The sequence below is a fragment of the Giraffa tippelskirchi genome, chromosome 1 (genome assembly GCF_054371585.1).
Source record: "Giraffa tippelskirchi isolate mGirTip1 chromosome 1, T2T-mGirTip1v1.2.pri, whole genome shotgun sequence".
Lineage (NCBI taxonomy): Eukaryota > Metazoa > Chordata > Mammalia > Artiodactyla > Giraffidae > Giraffa > Giraffa tippelskirchi.
This window is the reverse complement of record NC_137275.1, coordinates 81,553,990-81,581,331: the sequence shown is the minus strand read 5'-3', so window position 1 is coordinate 81,581,331 and position 27,342 is coordinate 81,553,990. Positions and strand designations below refer to the sequence as shown.

The window sequence follows — 27,342 nt, the reverse complement described above, 5'->3', positions numbered from 1 at the left end:
AAATTTCCCACAAAGAAAAACCCCAGCCCCAGAGAATAGCTTCTTTGGTGGATTTTGCCAATCATTTTAAGAAGAATTAATACCGTTATTATAAAGTCCTCCCAAAAGAACAAAAGAGGAGGGAACATTTCTTAATTAATTCCATGAGGTCATTAAAACCTTGATTCAAAACATGCCAATGACACCACACCAGAAAAGAAAAGAAAAATACAAACCAATATTTCTAGTTGATATAGATATAAAAATTCCCAACAAAATGTTAGGAATCCACATCCAGCAACATATAAGATTATATACCACGACCAAGTGGGATTTATCTCAGAAATGTAAGACTGTATTAACATATAAAACCAAGTAAAGTAATATATCATATAAAAAGAATAAAGAACAAAGATCACTTAATTATCTCAATAGATGCAAGAAAGTCATCTTACAAAATCTAACACACTTCATCTAAAAAGCCTCAGTAAATGAGAAATAGAAGTTCCCTTCTTCGTTTTCACTGTTAAAATCCACAGATATCATCATGCACCATTCAGTGAAAATTAAGTGCTATCCCATAAGGTCTGGGACGTGACAAGGATGTCCACTCTCACCACTTGTATTCAAATTTTACATGTTTCTAGCCAGCACAAGTAGGCAAGAAAAAGAAACACAAGGCATCCAGATTGGAAAGAAGAAGTAAAATTATTTTCAACTGGTATGATCTTCCATATGTAGAAAATTCTAATGCATCCATTAAAAAAACCTATTAAAACTAATAAGTTCAACAAGGTTTCAGGGAATAAGATCAATATACAACAGTCATTTGTATCCCCATATACCATCAGTGAACAATCCAAAATGATACCAGGAAAATTATTCCATTTACTCTAGTATAAAAAACAAACAAAAAAGGTTTATAAGAAAATTTAACAAAATAAGCATGTGATTTGGACCCTGAAAACTACAAATCACTGTTGAAAGTATTAATAACCTAAATAAATGGGAAGTCATCCCACGTTTATAAACTGGATGGTTTACAGTGTTAAGAGGGCTTCCCTGGTGTCTCAGACAGTAAATAATCTGTCCAGGTTAATTGTTAAGATGAAAATATTTGCTAAGTTCATCTACAGATTCAGCACAGTTTCTATCAAACTCCTGCCTAATCTTTTTCAGAAATTAAAATAACAATCCTTAAAACTTGTTCAGGAAGTTTAAAGGATGCACACTATCCAAAACAAACTTGAAAGAAAGAGAAAAAGTTGACAAATCATACTTTCTGACTTCAAAACTTTCTACAAAGCCACAGAAATCAAGACAATGTGGACCTGGCACAGAGTAAACATATTAATCAATGGACCAAAACTGCAAATACAGAAATGAACTCTCAGGATTATGGTCAATTGATTTCTGACATGGGATGACAACTCAATGTTGAATGAAAAGTCATTCAACAAATGGTACTAGAACCACTGAATAGCTCTATGCAAAAGAATGATGGATTTCTTCCTCATATCATGAACAATTAACTCACAATGAATTATATGACTATTAACAAATGTAAGAGATAAAAAAAATGAGTTTGAAAAAACAGGTATAAATTTTTAATTTTTTATGAAAAAGCAGTCTTCATATATATGAAACCAAAATAATAAGCAACAAAAACAGATAAACTAGCCTTCATTAAAGTGAGTATCTGAAGTATCTAAAGACACCATCAACAAAGTGAAAAGACAATGTCTAGAATGGGAGAAAATGTTGTGTAAATTATGTAGCTGATAAGGACTCAGACCTGGAAATATAAATAAACATTATAATTGAATAATTAAAAGTCATACATATCAATTAAAAATGGATAAAGGTTTTTTTTTTCCTTTTTTTTCTAATAAATTTATTTATTTTAGTTGGGGGCCAATTACTTTACAATATTGTAGTGGTTTTTGCTTTGAATAGGCATTTATCAAAAGATGTAAAAATGACCAGTAATAACATAAAAAGATGTTCAATACCATCAGTCATTACAGAAATGAAAATTAAAACTGTAAAGAGAAATCATTTCTCACCCACAAGGAAGGCTATAATAATTCTGTAAGAACAAACAATAGTAAGTGTTGATGGGTATATGGAAGATTTGATTCACCACATCTTGCTGGTGGGAATGCAAAGTTGTGGAACTATTTTGGAAAGTTTTCTAGCAGTCCCTAAATATGTTAAGCATAGAGTTACCATACAGCATAGCAATTCCATTCCCAGATACGTTCCCAAGGAAAAGGAAAGAATAAATCCGTGTAGAAACTTACACATAAATGCCCAGCATTATTCATCACAAGCAGAAAGTGAAACAACCCAAATATCCATCAACTAAAAAAATAATAAATTTGATACTTATTATTTAAATATTATTTAATATTATTTAAATATTTATTATTAAAATAATAATATATTTGGTATTTATTGTCTATCAACACAACAGAATATTCTTTGGCAATATAAAGAAATGAAGTATAGACAAATGTCACAGCATACATGACAAATGCCACCACACACACACACACAAATGATTCCATTTATATGAAATGTCTATGATTGGCAAATATGTAGTGAAAAAAATAGACAGGAGTTTGAGGAACAGGAAGATTAGGCAGTGACTGCTGAAGAGTACAGGGTTTCCTTTTCAGATGATAAAAATATTCTAAAATTAGATTGTGGGGATGGTTGCACAACTCTCTGAATAAACTAAAAATTTTGTACACTCTATAATGGTGAATTATGTTTCAATAAAGATGTTAAAATAAAATCCAATATGGAAAAAATGAATAGTCTGAAATTTTACCTTACTTGCAAACTAAAAAATTAGCCTGCCACAGTCTCAAGGATGCTGGCAGAAGATACAGGCTTCCTGGGTCAGAGACAAAGGACTTTATTACTCACAGTGCAGAAAACAACAGGAGCATCATCGTATTTGTCTTAATTCTTCTTGCCCCTGAATTCCATGAGGTGACATGGAAGTACCTAGATGGATATCTGCAAATGTGAATTGCATTACATGAGTGGAATACTGAGCTCAGGAAAGCTGAATTTTCTATAACAGGCATTAAACCTGGCTGCTCTGCTCTTTGCTCTAGAGAGACATTATCTCGATCTCCCAAGTCTGTAAGAAAACGTGCCCTTTGTTGTGGAGGGAGACACTGTGTATAGATTTCAAGGCTTTTTGCTGTAAAAACATACATAAAAAGATAGTCCAAAACAAAGGGCAATCAGTGCCTTATTTACAAGACATGCAGAAACATGAGAGACCCATGGAAAATTCTTCCTAAGTGGACAGTAATTCAAGAACTCTAGATGCCAAGAGACAAAGTTAAAAACTGAATCTGGAGAGAGACCCAGAGCAAAATCCAAGAGAGTCTTTATATTTTCATTAAGTGGATACATAAGACAGATGAAAAGCTGAGTTAAAGGCAAGCTGTAGAGAGGAATTGTGAAAGTCACATGAGAAGGAAAAAAGAGGGAGTGTGGAGTAGATAACATGGAGTAGCTCAGGATATCGAGTTGGTAGTTATTCTTCAGAACGTCTGCTCTATTATTTGCACAGCTCAGTTTATGGCTTTCAAAAATTTTGTGCAGTGGTCTAACTAGTTACTCAGGCTGAAGCCACTCCTCTCCTAGTTCTTAAATAAATCTCTAATTCTATCACCCCCTCATAAAGTTCTAATTTCTCATTAGCCCTTGAGGGCCTTCCTTATTCAATGGGACATCTTCCTAAAATAAACCCAGCTCTTTGTATCTTCAGCTCACCACTTACTGATGCATGAAATTTATATATTGAGTGTCAAATTTACTTTTCATGATTGGCAATATTTTCTCATCTTTCACATTCATTGCCTTCCGGGAGGCCTAATTAACATTTAACTAAAAACTAAAGATTACAAAAACAGAAATCAGTTAAAAGGAATGCCAGTGCTCCACTTGATTTGAACATACATCCTTGGCCAGTATGCCAACTAGTTACACTGTCAAAACAAAAGAATATTGAGGACCAGTGAGGTAAGGTAGAAGTGGAAGGAGTAGAATAGTTACCTTCCTTTATCTCTGTTTTCTGCCCTTATTCACAAATTACAACTGTTTTTGTTTGCTTTTTCAGCATTTCTACAGGTACCGCATTGTAAGACTAGTCTGCCACATCTTTAGCAATCATTCCTGGTTTTATCCTCCATCTACACTGAAGGCCTAAATCAATTTATCATAGGCCGGATTCCTGTTAATCTAATAGCTTCACTTCCTTTGAATTACAGCCTAAAGGCTCCTTTTCAAAAATCTATCTAATGATTAAGTCCCCATCCAACTAAATGATTTTTTAAGTGAGTTGCTTAATTCCATCTTCATGAGAGGAAAAGGAAATTTTGCATACAGCCAATCTGAAGAAATTGGCCATAATCAATGAAAGGAACCAACAAGATTGTTTTATTCCATTTTATTAAATTCTACTCCTATATATTCTTTGGGAGTAATTTGGATCTCTTTCATAGTATTGACACACTAGGGAAGATATTCTTCACTTACCATGAGCCAAAAAGTGGAGGTTGTTTAAATTCTTAAGGGTAATTTCTAACCAAGTCTTATTTCCTATTTCACCATTTCCCACATGTTGAATATTTCATTCCCATTGAATACGAGTTAGAAATGAGACTACAATAAACACTCTCCCCATTATGAGAAATTATTTTTTTATCTCATGGGCAATCACTATGCATTGCAATTAAGTTCTAATACACAAAGGCAGCAGAGTTTAAAATATCATTTCCCAGTCTCCCATGCAGTTAGGAACCTGGATGTTATGTAGGTACTGCTCTTTTGATCACATATGTGAGATTTAATTCCAATTAATAAGAGAACAGAGGCAGGATATAACATGTATGTTTTGTTGGCATGGATTATGATTAGAAGTTTGAGGTTCTTTTTTTTTTTTTTTGAGGTTCTTGAATCAGTTGGGGTTCTCTGATTCAGCAAGGAGCTTCTAATATCATCAACTTCAAGCTGAAGGATTGGAAAAATAAAGGTAGCAAGGCTCTGCTACAGAAAAGTTTGGTGGAACCTTCTGTTTCTAAACTTAATGTGGCAGATGAAGTTGCAAATTTAGTGGCTTAGTTCTGTTATATGGTTTTGAAAGTGTATCATGGAATTATCACAACACTACTAGGTTCTCACCTGGTATTATGAAAAAGCATAGGCAGCCATGAGATTAACTGAGGGAAATAAAAGCATTTTTTAATCAATTACAATTACATAAATTTCATAATGTACAGAAGTTTCAGAATAAAAAAAATAGACAAAATAATCCTACATAGTTCCAATACTTTGGCCATCTGATATGAAGAACTGACTCATTGGAAATGACCCTAATACTGGGAAAGATTGAAGGCGGGAGGAGAAGGGGATGGCAGATGATATGATTGGATGGCATCACCGACTCCATGGACATGAGTTTGAGCAAGCTCTGGGAGTTGGTGATGGACAGGGAAGCATGGCATGCTGTGGTCCATGGGGTCACAAAGAGTTGGACACGACCGAGCGACTGAACTGAGTGTCATCAAATAAAACACCATTGTTAGAAATTTAGAATATTTTCTCTAGTCTACTCAAAACTTTGTTTTATAGCTTTGATTAAATTGTAGAAACTATTTTATAAGCCATCTTTTCCATAAAACAGTAACAAATTCTTATGTCATTTAAGCTCTTCAAAAATTATATTTCATTGTCATGTAATATTTTATAAAAAGGAATACTTCTTTCCACTTACAGTATTTTATACATTAAGTGGAGCAATTTTCCGAAAGACTTCCATTTGAAGGACTTCTTACTCTTCTGCATGCAGATGGAACAAATTACTTGGTTCATTCCCACATTCATTCATATATTCATGGCTTCATTCAAGAGATATATTTTGAGGATCTGTACAACAGCAAGAACAATTTAAAGTGTTAGGGAGAGAGTAGCAGAAAAAACAGAAAAGAATTTCTAGTTTCATGTTGCTAGCATTTGGATAAGATTTCAGGGTAGTTTAGCAAAAATGTACAAAATAAATAAGTAGAATATTGTAGGTTAGATGATGTCAAGTGCTAAAACAAAAAAATAATTCCAGTTAAGGGGACAGGGGACCCCATAAATTACAGTTTCAGATAGGGCAGCTGTTATTTGTTTCCTGTTATTTGGTTCCAAAGTGGGAAAGGAATAAGTCAAGGCTGTATATTGTCACCCTGCTTATTTAACTCATATGCAGAGTACATCATGCGAAATGCTGGGGTAGATGAAGCACAAGCTGGAATCAAGATTGCCAGGAGAAATATCAATAACCTCAGATATGCAGATGACACCACCCTTATGGCAGAAAGCAAAGAGGAACTGAAGAGCCTCTTGATGAAGGTGAAAGAGGAGAGTGAAAAACTTGGGTTAAAACTCAATAGTCAAAAAACGAAGATCATGGCATCCAGTCCCATCACTTCATGGAATCCAGTCCCATCAGTTCAGCTCAGTTCAGTTCAGTTGCTCAGTCATGTCTGACTCTTTGCAACCCCATGAATAGCAGCATGCCAGGCCTCCCTGTCCATCACCAACTCCCGGAGTTTACCCAAACCCATGTCCATCGAGTCGGTGATGCCATCCAGCCATCTCATCCTCTGTCGTCCCCTTCTCCTCCTGCCCCCAATCCTTCCTAGCATTAGGGTCTTTTCCAATAAGTCAACTCTTCGCATGAAGGAGCCAAAGTATTGGAGTTTCAGCTTCAACATTAGTCCTTCCAATGAACACCCTGGACTGATCTCTTTTACGATGGATTGATTGGATCTCCTTAGAGTCCAAGGGACTCTCAAGAGTCTTCTCCAACACCACAGTTCAAAAGCATCAATTCTTTGGCACTCAGCTTTCTTTATAGTCCAACTCTCACATTCATACATGACCACTGGAAAAACCATAGCCTTGACTAGACGGACCTTTGTTGGCAAAGTAATGTCTCTGCTTTTCAATATGCTGTTAGGTTGGTCATAACTTTCCTTCGAGGAGTAAGCGTCTTTTAATTTTATGGCTGCAATCACCATCTGCAGTGATTTTGGAGCCTCAAAAAATAAAGTCTGACACTGTTTCCACTGTTTCCCCATCCATTCCCCATGAAGTGATGGGACCAGATGCCATGATCTTAGTTCTCTGAACGTTGAGCTTTCAGCCAACATTTTCACTCTCCTCTTTCACTTTCATCAACTGGCTTTTTAGTTCCTCTTCACTTTCTGTCATAAGGGTGGTGTCATCCGCATATCTGAGGTTATTGATATTTCTCCTGGAAATCTTGATTCCAGCTTGGGCTTCTTCCAGCCCAGCGTTTCTCTTGATGTACTCTGCATATGAGTTAAATAAGCAGGGTGACAATATACAGTCTTGACGTACTCCTTTTCCTATTTGGAACCAGTCTGTTGTTCCATGTCCAGTTCTAACTGTTCCTTCTTCACCTGCATACAGGTTACTCAAGAGGAACATCTGGTGGTCTGGTATTCCCATCTCTTTCAGAATTTTCCACAGTTTATTGTGATCCACAGCATCAAAGGCTTTGGCATAGTCAATAAAGCAGAAATAGATGTTTTTCTGGAACTCTCTTGCTTTTTTGATGATCCAGCGAATGTTGGCAATTTGATCTCTGGTTCCTCTGCCTTTTCTAAACCCAGCTTAAACATCTAGAAGTTCCTGGTTCATGTATTGCTGGAGCCTGGCTTGGAGAATTTTGAGCATTACTTTACTAGCATGTGAGATGAGTGCAATTGTGCGGTAGTTTGAGCATTCTTTGGCATTGTCTTTCTTTGGGATTGGAAGGAAAACACCTTTTCCAGTCCTGTGGCCACTGTGGAGTTTTCCAGATTTGCTGGCATATTGAGTGTAGCACTTTCACAGCATCATCTTTCAGGATTTGAAACAGCTCAACTGGAACTCCATCACCTCCACTAGCTTTGTTCGTAGTGATGCTTTCTAAGGCCCACTTGACTTCACATTTCAGGATGTCTGGCTCTAGGTGAGTGATCACACCATCATGATTATCTGGGTCGTGAAGATATTTTTTGTACAGTTCTTGTGTGTATTCTTGCCACCTCTTCCTAATATCTTCTGCTTCTGTTAGGTCCATACCATTTCTTTCCTTTATCGAGCTCACCTTTGCATGAAATATTCCCTTGGTATCTCTAATTTTCTTGAAGAGATCTCTAGTCTTTCCCATTCTGTTGTTTTCCTCTATTTCTTTGCATTGATAGCTGAGGAAGGCTCTCTTATTTCTCCTTGCTATTCTTTGGAACTCTGCATTCAAATGGGTATATCTTTCTTTTTCTCCTTTGCTTTTCACTTCTCGTCTTTTCACAGCTATTTGTAAGGCCTCCTCAGACAGCCATTTTGCTTCTTTGCATTTCTTTTCCTTGGGGAAGGTCTGATCCCTGTCTCCCGTACAATGTCATGAACCTCTGTCCATAGTTCATCAGGCACTCTGTCTATTAGATCTAGTCCCTTAAATCTATTTCTCACTTCCACTGTATAATCATAAGGGATTTGATTCAGGTCATACCTGAATGGTCTAGTGGTTTTCCCTACTTTCTTCAATTTAAGTCTGAATTTGGCAATAAGGAGTTTATGATCTGAGCCACAGTCAGCTCCTGGTCTTGTTTTTGCTGACTGTATAGAGCTTCTCCATGTTTGGCTGCAAAGAATATAATCAATCTGATTTTGGTATTGAGCAGTCCTATCACTTCATGGAAAATAGATCAGGAACAATGGAAACGATGACAGATTTTATTTTCATGGGCTCCAAAATCACTGCAGATGGTGACTGCAGCCATGAAAATAAAAGGCACTTCCTCCTTAGAAGAAGAGCTTTGACAAACCTAGACAGCATATTTAAAAGTAGAGACATTACTTTGCCATCAAAGGTCTGTCTAGTCAAAGCTATGCTTTTTCCAGTATTTTTCAAGTATGGATATAAGAGTTGGACTATAAAGAAAGCTGAGCACCAAAGAATTGATGCTTTTGAACTGTGGTGTTTGAGAAGACTCTTGAGAGTCCCTTAGATTGCAAGGAGAAAAAAACAGTCAATACTAAAGGAAATCAACCCTGAATATTCATTGCAAGGACTGATGCTGAAGCTCCAATACTTTGGTCACATGATATGAAGATCTGACTTATTGGAAAGACCCTGATGCTGGGAAAGATTGAAGGCAGGAGGAGAAGGGGATGACAGAGGATGAGATGGTTGGATGGCATCACCAACTCGATGGACATGAGTTTGAGCAAGCTCTGGGAGTTGGTGATGGACAGGGAAGCCTGATATGCTGCAGTCCATGAGTTCTCAAAGAGTTGAACATTACTGAGAGACTGAACTGAACTGAAGGGCCTCCCTAGTCCAGTATGACCTATCTTATCTAACTACATCCACCAAGACTCTGTTTCCAAATGAGGTCACATTCTGAGGTATTGGGTATTAGTATTTTCTTCCTTTTTTTTTTTTTTTGCAGGAAGACACAATTAAACCCATTCAACAGCAGTGAAGAGAGACCACACGAAGAAAACCAACATTTGGATAATGTTAGATAATTGTTAGAGAACAAAGTGAAAGGATAATCCGTGGGATATTTTGGGGAAGGATGTTCCAGGCAGAGATAATAGGAAATTCAAAAGTCCTGAAGCAGAAGCATTCCTCGTATATTAACAAATCAGCATGTGAACAAGAATAACTGAAAAAGATGGAGAAAAGAAGGATATTCATAAGAGATTGGATTAGGAGCTAATCAGGGCTCAGATGGGCTGTCTTTCAGGACAAGGTAAGAACTTTAGCTTTTACTATGAAATAGATAAAAAGGGCACTGGGTAACTTTATATAGATAAACAATGTGATCTGACTTAGTTCTAACAGAATCACTATGATGAGAATGGACTGAAAAGTGCAAGAGGGATGAGAGGAACCCAGTTGGAAGCAACAGCAAGACGGCCAGTGAGAGAAGACTGTGCATGGACCAGGACACTAAGAGTGAAGGAGGTGAGGGGTGGTCAGATAATGAGTATTTGCTGATGGTAAAGATGCAGGAGAAAGAGCTGAATTGATAATGCTGGAGAGAGACATCCTAGAGCCAGAGAGAGGATGAACTTAGCACAGTTGGTAGAATTAACCTTTGCCATGAGCATGGTTATTGTTAACTACCCTTGGCCCCAAATTCTCAAGTGGATGGAGTAAGGTATCAAAGATCCAGAGAGCAGATTTTGATCCCTTTCTCCTTCTTTCCTATTTTAGTCCACTTGTGCTGTAATAACAAAATACTGTACACTGAATGGTTTAAATAACAAATTTATTTCTCACATTTCTGGAGCCTGGGGAGTCTAAGAATAAAGGTGCTGGCATGGTAAGTTAACTCTTTCCCTGTTACAGGAAATTTTTGCTTTTTTTCAAATCATTCATTTATCGAGAAGTTTTATAACTTACCTCATATAAACCTTAAAATTTTTGTGCTAAATTTAATTCTTAGTGTTTTGTAATTCATTGTGTTACTGCGAATGAAATTTTTAAATGTTTTCTAACTGATTGAAATTTTTAATAAGAAAGCTATTGTTAACTATACTTGATCCCAATGCTTTATAGAATTCTCTTACTATGTCTATTTTTTTCAATTAACTCACTTTTTTTTTATAACTATATATGAAATCTTCTGTAAGTATTGGTGATTTTTTCTCCTTACTTCCAAATTATAGTTCTCATTTATATTTCAAGCCAAATTTTATCCTATAAAAGCCCTTCCCCCCAAAAAAATAAAAAAATAATGGAGTTATTGTCAATCATTAACTATTGCTGACTTTACAGGGAATGCTTTTAAAGTTTCACCGTTAAAAATATGTTCACTATTTATTTGAAGCAAATATTCTTTATGATGTTAGTTTAGAATCCCATTACTAAGTGGGATTATTCTTTAGTAGAATGAATTGAGTTTATAACAGGAATTATTTAAATGCTATCAAAAGTTTTGGAGGGGCTCTTTTGAAAAAACTAAGTTTAATATATTTGATCTACTGGTGAATTATGCACTATTATCTACTTCTTGACATTATCCCATCCTTGCATTCCTGTATTTCTCTTAGATCATGTATGGGCATAACTCCTTTCATTGTGCTTCGATTTTTTGTGCTTTCTAGACACTGCCTTTCTTTTTTTTCTTTAACAAGTTGACAGTTTGTAGCAATCCTGTGTCAAGCAAGTCTACCAGCATCATTTTTCCAACAGCATTTACTCACTTTTGTCTTGTGTCATATTTATGTACTTCTTGTGATATTTCAAACATTTTCATTATTATTTTATTTTTATAATTATCTGTGATCACTGATCTTTGATGTTACTATTGTAAATGTTTTGGAGCTCCAAGTACCATGCCCAACTAAGACTGCTAACTTAATCAATAAGTGTTGCATGTGTTCTGACCACTCTACCAACTGGACATCTGCCATCTCCCTCGTATTTAAAACTTCTAGTCCCTCAGATATTAATACAACAATATTGAAACAGGCCAATTAATATCCTTACAATGGCCTCTAAGTGTTCAAGTCAAAGGAAGACTCATGTCTTCCACTTTAAATCATAAGCTAGAAATGATTAAGTTTAGCGAGGAAGGCTTGTCAAAAGCCAAGATAGGCTGAAAGCTAGTCCTCTTGCACAGAAAAGTAAGCCAAGTTGTGAATGCAGAGGAACAGTTCTTAAAGAAATGAGAATGATAAGAAAGTAAAGCAGTCTTATGCCCGTTATGGAGAAAGTTTAGTCTAAAAGTTTGGATAGGTCAAACCAGCCACAACATTCCCTTAGGTCAAAGCCTAATTCAGAACAAAATTCTAATTCTGTTCAATCCTATGAAGGTGGAGAATTTTGAGGAGGCTGCAGAAGAAAAATGAGAATCCAGCAGAAGCTGGCTGATAAAGTTTAAGGGAAGAAGCCATTTTCATAACACAGAAGTACAAGATGAAGCATAAGTGTTTATGTAGCTGCAGCAAGTTATCCAGAAGATCTAGCTCAGATAACCAATGAAGGTGGCTATGCTAAACAACAGATTCTGAATGTAGACCAAACAGCCCTCTACCGGGAGAAGATGCTATCTAGGACTTTCATAGTTAGAGAGATATCAATGCCTAGCTCCAAAGCCTCAAAGGATAGGCTGACTCTCTTGTTAGGGACTAATGTAGCTGGTAACTGAAAGTTGTGACTGAATTTGCTACAATCTCATGATAAACCTCTAACAAGTAAGGAATTACTTCTTTATCAGAGAACAAAGAAAATGGTTTCTTAAGATTGAAATCTACTCCTGGTAAAGATGCTGTTAAGACTAATGAGAACAAAGGATTTAGAATATTGCATAAATTTAGTTAACGAAGCAGTGGCAGAGGTTAAGAGGATTGACTCCAGTTTTGAAAGAAGTTCTATTGTGGGTAAAATGGTATCAAACAGCATTACATGCTACAGAAAAATCATGTGTGAAAGGAAGAATCAATGGATTCAGCAAACTTATTTTGAGGAACTGCCGCAGACACACCAACCACAATCTTGATCAGTTAGCAGCCATCAACATAGAGGCAAGAACCTTCATCAGCAAATAAAATTATAACTTGTTGAAGTCTCAGGTGACGGTTAGCATTCTTGAGCAATAAAGTATTTTTTTAATTATTGCTTTTTTTTAGACATAAGGCTATTGTACTTAACAGACTACAGTATAATGTAAACATAACTTTTATATGTACTGGGAAAACAAAACATTCCTGTGACTCACTCTACTGCAGTATCTGCCTAATTTGTGTGTTCCGGAACCAAACGTGTGATATCTCCATGTTATGCTTGTATGATAATGAGCTAGATTAACAAAGCATATAGTTCATGCAATCAAACTCACATTAACCATCACTTCCACATTTAGGTACTTCATTATTTTAATAAACAGCTGGATGGGATTTTCAAGTCTATATTCAAGAGTACCAACTTGATTTTTGACAACAAACATCTAAATGTATCTACAGTATTTGCAACAATAAGGGATCAAATTATTGATCAGAACGAGTCAAATAATGGTGTGAACAAAATAACTCAAAGACAGGATTGTTCATTTGCCAAGGCTGTTTAAATGCTTATATAAGAAAATGCATGTGAATATGCCTTTTCCAAAAATAAGTTTCTTTTTATGTCATCATTCTCTAAAATTTGCAAAGATTAAAATTTTTCTTGATCTAAATTATAGAGAAAGAAAAGTGAAGTCCCTCAGTCGTATCTGACTCTTTGCTACCCCGTGGACTGTAGCCCACCAGGCTCCTCCATCCATGGGATTCTCCAGGCAAGAATACTGGAGTGGGTTGCCATTTCCTTCTCCAGGGGATCTTTCTGACCCAGGGATCAAACCCAGGTCCCCCTCATTGCAGGAACACGCTTTAACCTCTGAGCCACCAGGGAAGCCCAGATTATAGAGATGCAATGACTAATTCCTTTGAAATGTTTTCCATCCTTATAATTTAAGAAAGCTAAATATAATTCCAAACTATGATATTGAGCAAAAATAATCGACATCATTGGGTCTTTTATGTCAGGAGAACTTTGGTCTGTGACATCTCAGAAAATTATTATAACTTTGAATTAGTTTATCTGTATATAACTATTCAAAACCCTGAGTTCAGTAATACTGGGTAGGTAAGGAAATCAAAATTCTTCAACTGAAGTGTGTACCTAACTGTTTGGCAAGTCCTAAATACAATTATCTTTATGCAATACAGATACACAGCAATATAGATATTGGAGTGCCAGTACTCTCCAATGTTTTATTTTGAATATGTTGAATCTACAGAAACATTGAAATGTTAGTACAACGAATGCCTATACACTTTTAGGTATATAAATCAAACTATAAACATTTTGTCCCATTTTCTTTCTCTCTTCCTCTTCCTGTTTGTGTGTGTGTGTGTGTGATTCAGAGGGTAGTATTTTGGAGATGAATCATATGAAAAAATGTTGCAGACATCATGATGCTTAAGCACTACTTCAGCATACATATCCTAAGAAGAAGACCTACATTACCACAGAGGTTCTGGTGGTATAGTCACTAGTCATGTCTGACCCTGGGATCCTCTGTCCATGGGGTCAATATTAATGCAATACTATCCAAAATACACTATAAATTTCAATGTTCCCTAGGAGAAATATTTCATAATCTCTTTTAAATTAGAACTGCATGTTTTCATATTTTGGGATTTCTCTTGTTTTGTGTTTTATAACTTAGTCAGATTTGGTGGGAGATGGGGTTTGTTTTAGCATTCAGACCAGTTGTTTGTAGAGTGCTCTACTTTCTGGAATTTTCTGCTTGCTTCCTTGTGATTAAATTCAGTACAAACATTATCTAAGTGATCTTATATATTTCAGGACAAATATTACTGAAGTGATGTTACATATTTCTTTACCATATCAAGAAGCACAATTATTAGCAATGGTGCTAAACTGGACCTACTTAAGGGTCTTATCTACATATATGTTCATCATAAAGTTGTAATTTTTTATTTGTATTTAGTAAATTTTCTATTAGATGATACTTTGGCATCCAACCAATTTCTATTCCCTAAAAATCTTTTACCCCATGGTTTTATTGTCTACTTTTTGCACTTCTTTGAATCAATTATTGTAGATAATGCCTGGCTTGACATAATAAAATATTTTTTCAACATCCTGGAATAACAAATGAGTTGTGTTTATAGCTACCTTACTCACAGTGCCTCGCTGTACTTTGTAATAGTTGATCACATGGGAAACCACAAATTTTATCATATCAATACTATAAACATGCTACAGAGTTTTGAAATATTTTGTTGCTTTATATATCAAAAATATGTAGATTCTCATGAATTTTTCTGAAGAAATTGAGCTTTGTTTAAATGACCATGATGCAAGCATTTTCTCTCAATTCTTAGAAAATAAAAATAAACAAAAAAGGCATTTCTTACTTTGGAGAGAATATTTACTCCTTCCTATTTCTGCGGCTTCATCCAGGACATCACTGCTACATGACTCTTTAATTAAACCAATTATCACAAAGTGATCCCAATTTCTTCATTACAGTCCTTTCCTTTACTAGTAGTGCTCAGAATTTACATCCACTTGACAATTAAGCCTCCAAAACAGTTACTAAAGCCTTTTATATCTGGTTTTCATTAGTTCATATTAAACGATTCATTGGCTTGATTTTCACTTCAATGAGCCCTCTCATAAAATCTGGTTAGACATGATGGTGATATAGCACATGAAATGAAATGAATTAGTACATCAGCAAAAACACTGCCAAGCAGACAGTTTTAACACATTTTATTATCTCATGTATATACTTGTCACTCATATGAAAGATATATCAAAATGAGAAGAGTGAGGATTCTCAGCAGTTTTAAGGTTGAAGATATAAGGTGAAGCATGATTTCTGCATTCATTTCCTGAAGCAGGTGTGTAGTCAGCAATTCTCTGTGGAGAGGCATTATTCAGTGGATAGTTTCCTAGCATTATACCATAGAAGTTCCCATTAATGCCTCTGCAATTAAGGATTTTATAGCATTTTACAATTTGAAGCTCTAATTTCAGATTGGTTCATAAGTGTGTTTGTGCATGTGCATGTTTATTTTAACTTACAGAAAATACTGTTTGCAAACTCAGCTCTATTGTGGAATAAGAATACATCTATAAGCACAGCACATATATATGTGTGTGAATATATATATGTGGGTGTGTTACACAAATGTATGCATTTTATATTTGAAATCACAAATACTAACAATTTAGAAGCTAATAGTTCTAAAAATTATATTTTCTTAAGTCTGATTCATGGCAGTTTGGAGAATGTACCAAAAATTCTATTCATTCAAAAAAAATTAAAGAAGAGGGGGTGACAGAATGTCTGGATGAACTTCTAAATAAATTGTTTCTTATAAATAAGGGTAGTTAATTATGAAGATGATTTAAATAATTTTTATAATCACTAGATTTATTTGACAATATGCCTAAGATAGAAAGTAAGAACATAGAAACACAAGTCCAAGAAATATTATTCTATGAGATATAACTGCCATATCCGTTATATTCTAATAAAAAAGTCTGCTTTAGAATGACTAGTTATCAAAGATATGCCTGGAAATTTTCACATATTCTAAGAGCTAGATATATTTTTAACCCCCCAAAGCTATGAATGTTTATAAGAATATAGATAACCAGCAGCTGTATTATACGTTAGCTTACCAAAGGTAAATTGCTTTCATGTTTTCTATTCAAGAACACAACAGTAGTTTTATGTCTATAAGTTGAATTTGGTGTAATAGCACAAATAAGAAAAGCAACTTCATTTTACACTGATGTGAAGGTATAGATCCCTTCCTGTGACCACATATAAACGTATGATCATAAGCATTTGATATTCAAAACGATCCCTTTAGTAATGAGTGTTAAAAAGTTATTAAGCCTGTTTCTTGAACTTCTCTAGAATGTAAGATTCTTGATGGAAGCCATTTTTTCCTGTTTTTTACTCTTTATCCCATGTTCAATAAACATTTACTAAGTGAGCATTTTTCTCATTATCAATGCTTCTCCTGTTACAAATCCTTTTGCAGTTGCTTAAGTACTGAACTAAAGTAATCATCAGACACTTTTGGCTGCTCTTCTTTCTCTAATCTCTCTTCCCATCAACTCACATGGCTTGCCCTAACTTCTCTGAAAGGAAATTAACCTTGAATATTCATTGAAAGGATTGATGCTGAAGCTGAAGCTCCAATACTTTAGCCACCTGATGTGAAGAGCCAACTCATTAGAAAAGACCCTGATGATGGGAAAGATTGAATGCAGGAGGAGAAGAGGATGGCGGAGAACGAGATGGTTGGATGTCATCACTGAATCAATGGACATGAGCTTGAGCAACCTCTGGGAGATGGTGAAGAACAGGGAAGCCCGGCGTTCTATAATCCATGGGGTCCAAAAGAGTCAGACACGACTAAGCGACTAAACAACAACAACTTCTCTTCAGACCATCGTTCCAAAAGATCCATCTCCAACCTTAACTTCTCCCATAAGTTCTCCTAGTTTCATATTCAAGGAGTTCAGGACATGCCACCCCAAAATATTCCACTTTGGTATATTGACTACATTTCAGTTTAAGGCACTTGAGAAACAGTGGTTGCAGGAAAGACTCTCTGACGTACCTTGTTCTACCCAAAACAAGTCATAAAATTTCCCATGAGAAAAGTATCCTTCCTGCAGCAGGAAGAGAACATCCCTATCACCAGAGACTGGGAGTCAACACTGAAATGGATCTATACAGACTCACTAAAATAATACTTATCTTCCACTAATTTTGTATCTCCCTCCCCCCATATACTGACTAGTCACTTTCCCACAATTTACTTCCCCAGTCTAATCCATTTTTTCTTGCCATTTCTTCACAAATTTATTTATCTAAAAAGTATTAAAATTTTCTGTTCTGGTCACTTATTTGTTAGAGAATTTTTCGTGCCTTACAGTGTGTATCTCATAGGCCCCTGGGCAAAATTAGAGGTCTAAGCGTCATTCACATAGTTGACAGCTGAGATTGTCGGCTAGGGACCACAGTTTTCTTTCATGTGGACTCCTCCACATGGCTATTTGACATTCCTCATATATACGGTATCTGAAATCCATGAAGAATATTCCAAGAGGACATATTAACATCCAGTGTTACTGTCATGACTCCAGCTCGAGTTGATATGGGAGGGGTCTCACAGGAGTATGACTACCAAGGGGCATTGTCACAGGGGGCTTCAAAGTTCAGCCTCCCACACCTGCCAAGATAATACATGGAAAAGCAGTCCATCAGAATTTATTCCTGAAGTAACTGAAAGGAGGTAGTGCTAGTGGTAAAGAAGCTGCCTGTTTGAAGGAGACTTAAGAGACCCAGGTTTGATCCCTGGGTCAGGAAGATTCCCCTGGAGGAGGAAATGGCTACCCACTCCAGCATTCTTGCCAGTAGAATCTCATGGATAGAGGAGCCTGGTGGGCTATATAGTTCATAGGGACACAGAGTCAGATACGACTGAAGCAACTTAGCATACATGTAATAAAAGCATAGAAGAAACAGGAATAAAGATGTAAGGTTTTGAAAACGTGTTTTGAAAAAAGAGGATTAGGCCCTTATGATCTTGAAGGTCACTACTTTTCTATTATATATAACATTTTTAAATTATATAACCAATTTTCAAAGATATTGACATAAGTCTCAGTCAAGAGGGCTTAAACAAAGAAAACATATTTTGGGGGGAAATGTCCAGAATAAAGACAGAGTTTTGTCAAGTACTCCTAACACACACACACATACACAGTTTGTTCCTTGAAAATCTCATACAAATACAAATCCGGCATACAAAAAAAAAAAAAAAAATTCATACAAATTAGGCATACAGTAACTATGTAGATTGGATTTATTAAAAATTGTACAAAATAGTGAGACCAAGCAGGACCCTGTGGGGGCCCACTTAGGTATAAAAGCCCTTCCTTTCTTGTTTGTATGAAAAAGGCTTCCACCTCCTAGACCTTCCCTGAGTTCCCCTCCAAAGGGCAGATTGAAACAGTTACTAATTAGGGAAGTGACTAAATGCAGATACAAAGGACAGGCAGTCAAGAAACAATAGTGTTGGGGCAGGGCTCTGGTTCTTCCTTGGGGGGAGATGCACAGCAATATGCTACATAACTCTGAGTTCTACAGGAGCTGGGGGCCTCAGTCAGGTGGAAGATGGTAACTTCAGGCTGAGTATAAACATGTGGACCTCAGACCAGTTAGAACCAGCAGGCTGATGATTGAGATTTCTGGGCCACCCCTCTCCCTCCCAGTTATCTCACCACCAGCCAACAGAAGAAAGTCATGCACCCTGCAGCCCTATCCCCAGATTTTCCTCTAAAAACCCTTCCCTGAAACCTAACTCAGCAGTGGCCGTGGGACTGGGAAAGGTCAGTTTTCGTTACAATCCCAAAGAAGGGCAATGCCAAAGAATGTTCAAGCTACCGCACGACTGCACTCATCTCACATGCTAGCAAAGTAATGCTCAAAATTCTCCAAGCCAGACTTCAACAGTATATGAACCGTGAACTTCCAGATGTTCAAGCTGGATTTAGAAAACGCAGAGGAACCAGAGATCAAATTTCCAACATCTCTTGGATCATAGAAAAAGCAAGAGAATTCCAAAAAAACATTTACTTCTGCTTTATTGATCACACCAAAGCCATTGACTGTGTAGATAAAAACAAACTGTGGAAAATTCTGAAAGAGATGGGAATACCAACCACCTGGCCTGCCTCCTGAGAAATCTGTATGCAGGTCAAGAAGCAACAGTTACAACCAGACATGGAAATACAGACCGGTTCCAAATTGGGAAAGGAGTATGTCAAGGCTGTATATTGTCAACCTGCTTATTTAACTTATATGCAGAGCACATAATGAGAAATGCTGGACTGGATGAAGCACAAATTGGAATCGAGATTGCCCAGAGAAATATCAATAACCTCAGATACACAGATGACACCACCTTTATGGCAGAAAGTGAAGAAGAACTAAAGAGCCTCTTGATGAAGGTGAAAGAGAAGAGTGAAAAAGTTGGCTTAAAACTCAACATTCAAAAAGCAAAGATCATGGCATCTGGTCCCATCACTTCATGGCAAATAGATGAGGAAACAAAGGAAACAGTGACAGACTTTCTTTCTTGGGCTCCAAAATCACTGCAGATGGTGATTGCAGCCATGAAATTAAAAGACACTTGCTCTTTGGAAGAAAAGCTATGACAAACATAAACAGCATATTAAAAAGCAGAGATATTACTTTGCCAACAAAGGGCCGTCTAGTCAAACCTATGGTTTTTCCAGTAGTCATGTATGGATGTGAGAGTTGGACTATAAAGAAAGCTGAGTGCCGAAGAATTGATGCTTTCAAACTGTGGTGTTGGAGAAGACTCTTGAGAGTCCCTTAGAATGCAAGGAGATCCAACCAGTCCATCCTAAAGGAAATCAGTCCTGAATATTCATTGGAAAGACTGATGCTGAAGCTGAAACTCCAATACTTTGGCCACCTGATGTGAAGAACCGACTCATTGGAAAAGTCCTTCTGCTGGGAAAGATTGAAGGCAGGAGGAGAAGGAGCTGACAGAGGATGGGAATGTTGAATGGCATCACTGACTCAATGGACATGAGTTTGAGTAAGCTCCAGGAGTTGGTGATGGACAGGGAAGCCTGGCATGCTGCAGTCCATGGGGTCGCAAACAGTCGGACAGGACTGAGCAACTGAACTGAACTAAAACCTATCAGAGAGTTTGAGCTTTTTCTCATTCCCCTTGCAGTAAACCTTACTCTGTTCTCAACTCCAACACATAGATGTGTTTGGCCTCACTGTCTATTACGCACATAAACCTGGGTTCAACAACAATATAAACAGTATTGAAAAATTCAGAATAGAATGAAAAATAAGAAGAGAAAATAGGGATCTTAACATGAACAATTTCCTAGTTTTATTATCTTCATCCAATTTCATTTGAGTGCTCAGCCAAATACAACAACTATGTAATTAACCAAAAAAGAGTAGGAAAATAGATCAAGACAAAACTTTTGTCAAATGATGTTAGTTCTTAAAATCAGCAGAGTTTCAAGCTACAGGGCAACTGTCCCAGAAGGGTTCTCTGTACCCTTAGGTGACAGGAGTTAGTTATGAAAGGCTTTTTGGTGATTTTCTAAATTTTGGAACATAACATATATAAGCTAAAAAAGTAAAGCAAATCACCATGATAATTTGCTTTTACCTAGTGTTCTATCAAGCCAGTATAATAGCCTTGTTTTTTATTTAATAATCAGAAGCTGTTAGAAATTTGCTCATGTCTTTGATTATGAAATGGGCGGGGGGGATATTTTGTGCTCCATGAGAAGAATTGTGTCTATAGGACCTAAAATAGTGCTTATTTAATAGCAGGTATTCAACCGTATTTGTTTAATAAATAAATGTCTGAAAATTAATGTCATGATTTGGTAGACAAAATATCTTCAAATACAAGATGTTAAGGGAAAAATACAAATGAAAGCTGTTGTTGAGAATATAGGGAGTTTCCTACCATCTAGATACTGAAATATCCCATGAAATATCGCTAGTGATGTGGCTAAATATGAACCAAGGTGAAACTAACTGGTATTTCTAAATAATTCAAAAGGATGTCATTCCCTATTGTACTCCTCAAACCAAGGACTTAGTGTTCACAGTGATAGATTCTAAATGTCAATCTGGGTATCACTGGACAATGAAGAGCTGTATTTGGTATCCCAGACATGATTTTATGACTAATTTTTTTAATGTATTGATGTTATTATGGTAGTTGAGGCAGAAGGCTTCCCATATTGCAACTTGTGCATTAACTGTGGCCTGACTCTATATCTCCCACTTCATTATTGCTAAGGACATAGGATTATATCACTCGTGCCTCTATATACGATGATTTAGGTGTGAAATCATCTAAGAAATCAGCCTGAAGAAAATTTAGATGTGAGAATATATATTTTATTTTCTTCTTCAAGGAGGCCAAGTTACTTAAGAATATAATTCCTAACATTTTAAAATACTCATTTCTAAGCCACTAATAATGCTTTTCAGACAATATATTTGAAAGAGAGAGATTGTATATAAGGTCCTTCTCATATAGCTCTAAGCAGCAGCTTGATGACTTGTCAGTAAGTCATTCCCAAAACTGAGTTGAGAATACAGCTTGCTGACCACAATTTTACATCACTTCTTTTAGATAAATGTCCTAAACTCTGGATATGTAAACTACTGAAAAGCATCACACTTGTATTTTTCTTTTTACTCATTTTACTTATTTTCCTCATTTTAACCAATGCATTAATTCAAAATATATGCATTTAAAGTATTATACCAGATATTAGCAATAAATTATAAAAGCCAATAGTTAATACATATTCCCATGTAACAAAAATATGCTTTACTGAACTCAAAAATCCTAATTCTGAAATGATCTATAACATACATAAGATATACATTTTTTTCAACTAAATTATGTAGGCAAACAAAATTTAAACAAAACAGTTCTTCTAATACCTAATATGATTATAAAAATATGTTCAATACATATTGATATTTATCTTATATTTACATGAATGCCTGGAAAAGCTCTATCAGCAACATAATAGCACATATGTTGAAAAATACTAAAAAATTTTAAAACTATAAATATGCACATTATCAGAGCCAATTGTTCATGTATAAAATACATTTCAAAAGTCTGCATTGGAATGTATCAGTCTGTTTTAAATGTATGATAATATGTTATTACTTTTATAACTTTATGTATAATTTTTAAAGACATAAAAAATTATAAAAACATAGGTACTTCATGGACATATCCTTGAAACATCTTTGCAAAAATCAGTGCCAAAATGTTTATGGAATTGAGTATTAAATCCTGCTAATAAACAAGTCTATTCATTCAACAAATAATATTAACTCTAGTTAAACATAATTAAACATAATTACAGGCTCTTAAAAGCATAAGCCCTGAATAATCCCTGTCATTTCTTTCAAACTGCTAGAGCATTTGAAAGATGAAATATTGTAATGAATTAGTTTCAAGTTTTGAATTTTATTTTTAGTGTTGACTTAAATATTAGGTTGCTGCAAAAGTAATTGTGGATTTGCATTGTTGAACTTTGCTGCTTGTTATTGGAATACATTCTTAAATAAGTATAGTTATGTCATACATCATTTTAATGTGCATTTCTTGCTTTATGTTTTCTGCTAATGAATTATGAGTTGCTATTTATTTTATATTTATTTTAGACTATAGAAATTATGTTAGACAAAAAGCAAATTTGAGTGATTTTTTTATTGGAGTTCAAAATAGGTTGTAAAGAAGTGAAAACAACTCTAAACATCAACAACACATTTGGCACAGAAACTGCTAACAAACATCAGTGCAGTGGAGGTTCAACAGAGACTAGAGCCTTGAAGATGAGGAGCACAGTGGCCAGCCATTGAAGTTGACTATGACCAATTAAGAGCAATCATCAAAGTTGATCCTCTTACAACTATTCAAGAAGTTACCAGAGAATTCAACATCAACCATTCTATGGTCATTCAGCATTTAAAACCATTCTATGGTCATGTGGCAAATTGGAAAGTTGAAAAACTTGATGAGTGGGTGCCTCATGAGCTGACCAAAAATCAAAAAATCACTGTTTTAAAGTGTCTTCTCTTATTACGTGTAACAACAACAAAACTTTTCTTGATTAGATTGTGATGAACAACGAAAGTGGATTTTATACGACAACCAATGATGACCAGCTCAGTGTTTTTTCAGAGAAGAAGCCCCAAAGCACTTTCCAAAGCCAAACCTGCATGAGAAAAATGTCATGGTCACTGTTTGGTGGTCTGGTGCCAGTCTGATCCACTGTAGCTTTCTGAATCCCAGCGAAACCACTACATCTGAGAAGTATGCTCAGCAAATCAATGAGATGCACTGAAAACTGCAAAGCCTGCAACTGGCACTGGTCAACAGAAAGGGCCCAATTCTTCACAACAAAGCCTGACTGCACATTGCATAACCAACGTTTCAAAAGTTGAAAGAATTGGGCTACTAAATTTTGTCTCTTCTGCCATATTCACCTGACCAACTCATCAAGTGATTATCACTTGTTTAAGCATCTCCACAACTTTTTGAAGGGAAAATGGGTCCACAACCATCAGGAGGCAGAAAATGTTTTCCAAGAGTTCCTCAAGTCCTAAAGCACATATTTTTATGCTACAGGAATAAACGTAGTTCTCATTGGCAAAAATGTGTTGATTGTAATGGTTCCTATTTTGATCAATAAAGATGTGTTTGAGCCTAGTAATAATGATTTAAATGTTATGGTCCGAAACCATGATTACTTTTGTACCAAACAAATATTATTGGGAAGAACACTACCTAAAGGAAAATCACTCCTTCTTTGGGAAGGACAGTTACCAAATCGATAAATCAATGTTTTACCTTAAAGGATAATTATTTTTAGGTCTATTGAGTCTTTAACTTGATCAGCTGTTAGAGTATAGTACTTTTAAAATAAATATATACACTGAATGGAAATAACAATGTTTGTAAATATTAATATCCTTGAATTATGTCAAAATTAGTTACAGAGAGACACTGATAACATCAACAAAGATAAAAATGATTTGAACAATAGGAGTTTCAGTTCTAGACAAAAGAGAACAGAATCATCTCACCCTGGTACTTCTGCCAAATACAAGTAAAACTCTGAATATAATATGACAAATAACATAGAAAGAATTTAAAAGGTAGAAAGAAGAGAGATCTTGGGATTTGGGGAATAATACAGCAGTGTATTTTTTGGATCATCATTTTGTTTTTCCTATATTCCAGACTGATGTCTAGGGAAGATGGCAATGCATAAATGCCAATAGGCACTGATTCCAAAAAGATCCAAGGAAAGACTATTCTCTCTAAACAAAGAATCAAAAACAAAACAAACAACAACAACAAATGATTACCTGGAAGAGGAGAAAACTTCTTAAGCCAACTCCACATTCTCATCACCTCACTACCACCACCTCTCCCTTTTCTCCTACTTTCTCCTTTTCCCTCTTGATGTCATCTGAGGCCAAGTAGAGACCCTGGTCTTCTACCACCATCAGGTGATAGTAGGCAATGCTCTGCTTCTTCTGCTAAGATCGTATCAGTGATAGCTCAGTGGGGAGCCTGGACTTGCAAACTTGCCCAGCTCTAGTGGGTGGCATTACACTACCCCAAATATGCTAATGTCCACTGAGCCCAAAATGAGAACTTAGACCACCTTCCTGCACAGGCAGGAGGAACATCCTTTCACTCCCAACCAGGGTATCAGGGGAGGGAGCTAGCGAAAGAACTTATTTAAACTATATATGAAGTTCTAGGCAGGCTCCTGAGTATCCCATATAAGAAACTGACCAGATTTAGCATAGCAGAATATATAAGAGCTGGACTACCATTTGGAAAACCACTGAGGTTTTCAGACTAGCCTCTGATAGCACACAGACAAAGCAGAGCAGACTAGCACTACAAAGACTGAAAACTAAGCAGAACTGTATCCAAAACCTCAACATGGTAACTATCTGTTAAAAAGGAAGGTTTACATAGGATCCAAGATCTAATAACATAATACCTGAAATGTCCAGTATATATTTGAAAATTGCTTGTCATGTCAACAAACAGGAAAATCACAACAGGTATAAGACAATTAATACCTGAAAGTGTAGGGCTTCCTTGATAGGTCAATTGGTAAAGAACCTGCTTGCAATGCAGGAGACCCCTGTTGGATTTCTGGGTCAGGAAGATCCACTGGAGAAGGAAAAGACTACCCATTCCAGTATTCTTGGGGTTCCCTTGTGCCTCAGCTGGTAAAGAATCTGCCTGCAATGCTGGAGACCTGGGTTCGATCCCTGGGTTGGGAAGATCCTGTAGAGAAGGGAAAGGCTACCCTCCCCAGTATTCTGACATGGAGAATTCCATGGACCATATAATCTATAGGGTTGCAAACAGTCGGACAGGACTAAGTCACTTTCACTTTCACTTTCAAACTGAAAGTGTATCAGCTATCACTATCATCTGAAAAGGACTGCAATGCAGCCATCTAGAAATACTTCAATGAGCAATTACAGACACTCTTGTAGCAAGGGGGAAAAATAGAAAATTTCAGCAAAAAAGCAAAAAAAATAAAAAATGAAAAGAAACAAATGGAAATTATAGAATTGAAAAATGCAAGAATCAAAATAAAAATTTCACTGTATATGTTCAATAGCAGAATAGAATGACAGAAGAAAAATAAATTAATTCAATGACCAACCAATAAAAACACACAATCTGAACAAAGGAAGAAAATAGATTTAAAAGTAAAAAATGAACAGAGCTTCAGGGACATGCAGACAAGAAAGGAGATGTAAAACTTATGCCACTAAAGTCCTGGAAAAAGAACAGTAAAAGTGCCAGTCTCAAAAAATATTTGAAACAATGGGTAAAATTTTCTGAAATTTGGCAAACAGTACAAACCATTATATTTAAGAAGATGACTTCCAGAAAGTATAAATTTATGGAAGTCCACACCAAAATACATCATAATCAGATTTCTGAAAACTAAAGATAAAGAAAAAAGTCTTGAAAACAGCTAGCACAATATGATACATTACCTATAAGGGAAAAACAAATCCAAAAGCAAGAGGACGTCTCATCTGAAACCATGAAGGTCAGAAGGAATTGGCGAAACATTTTTCAAGTGCTGAAAGGAAAGAACTTCAACCCAGAACAAATCTCTATATACTTAAGAAATGAAAGGGAAATAAAAGACATTTTCAGATGAAGATAGCTAAGATAATGTATTGCCAGCAGACCAGACTAAATGAATGGCTAATGGAAGTTCTTTGATCAGGAAGAAAATAACAAATGCAAATGTGAAACATCAGGGGGGAGGAGAAACAGTAGAATGGATAAAAATAGGGGTATAACAATGAAGCTATTTTCATCTTGAGCTTCTAAAATTAAAGACTTTTAATGACTTAGAAGTGCACTGTCCAATACACAAGCCAATAGTCATATGTGGCTAATGAGAACTTGAAATCTATGCCAAATGAAGATGTGCTGTATGTGTCAATCTACCCTGAATGTCAAAGTACAAAACTATAAACTTTTCATTGACATCTGTGCTAGCTATATGTTGAAATGGTATTAGCTTGAATATATTGCTTTAAATATGTTATTAAAATTAAAATTGATGTCATTTATTTTTCCTTTCTTTAGTGTGGCTACTAGAAAATTTAAAATTATGTATGTGGCTCCCATTCGTGGTTTGTACTGTATTTCTATTGGGCAGTGCTAACCTAAAGTGCTCAATATTTATACCCTTTCATGAAAAACTACAGAAGATGACTTTCAATAAGAAGAAATTAGAAACACTGATATACTTAAATAACTCATTTAAATTTATTAACTGATATATTTAAATACAAAATTTTAGGAGCTTGTGATAGAAGACTGTTCACAAAACATGTAAATGTTAGTTATCCTAAGTTAGGTAAGAAAGTGTTGCTGCTAAATGTAGGCTTATTTTTTTAAAATTAATTAATTTAATTGGAGGATAATTACTTTACAATATTGTGGTGGGTTTTGCCATATATGGACATGAATCAACCATGGGTACACATGTGTTCCCCCATCCTGAACCTCCCTCGCACTCCCCTCCCCAACCCATCCCTCTGGGTTGCCCCAGAG

General features: G+C 35.8%; 1 long non-coding RNA gene across 1 annotated transcript in view; it reads right to left on the bottom strand.

Annotated features, from left to right (window-relative positions):
- Positions 1-27,342, bottom strand: part of LOC145547077 (uncharacterized) — a 234,254-nt gene that overhangs the window by 158,896 nt on the left and 48,016 nt on the right. Inside the window, exon 2 of the long non-coding RNA XR_014083519.1 lies at positions 5,780-5,931. This is a non-coding gene — a long non-coding RNA (uncharacterized LOC145547077). The remainder of the gene's footprint in view (positions 1-5,779; positions 5,932-27,342) is intronic.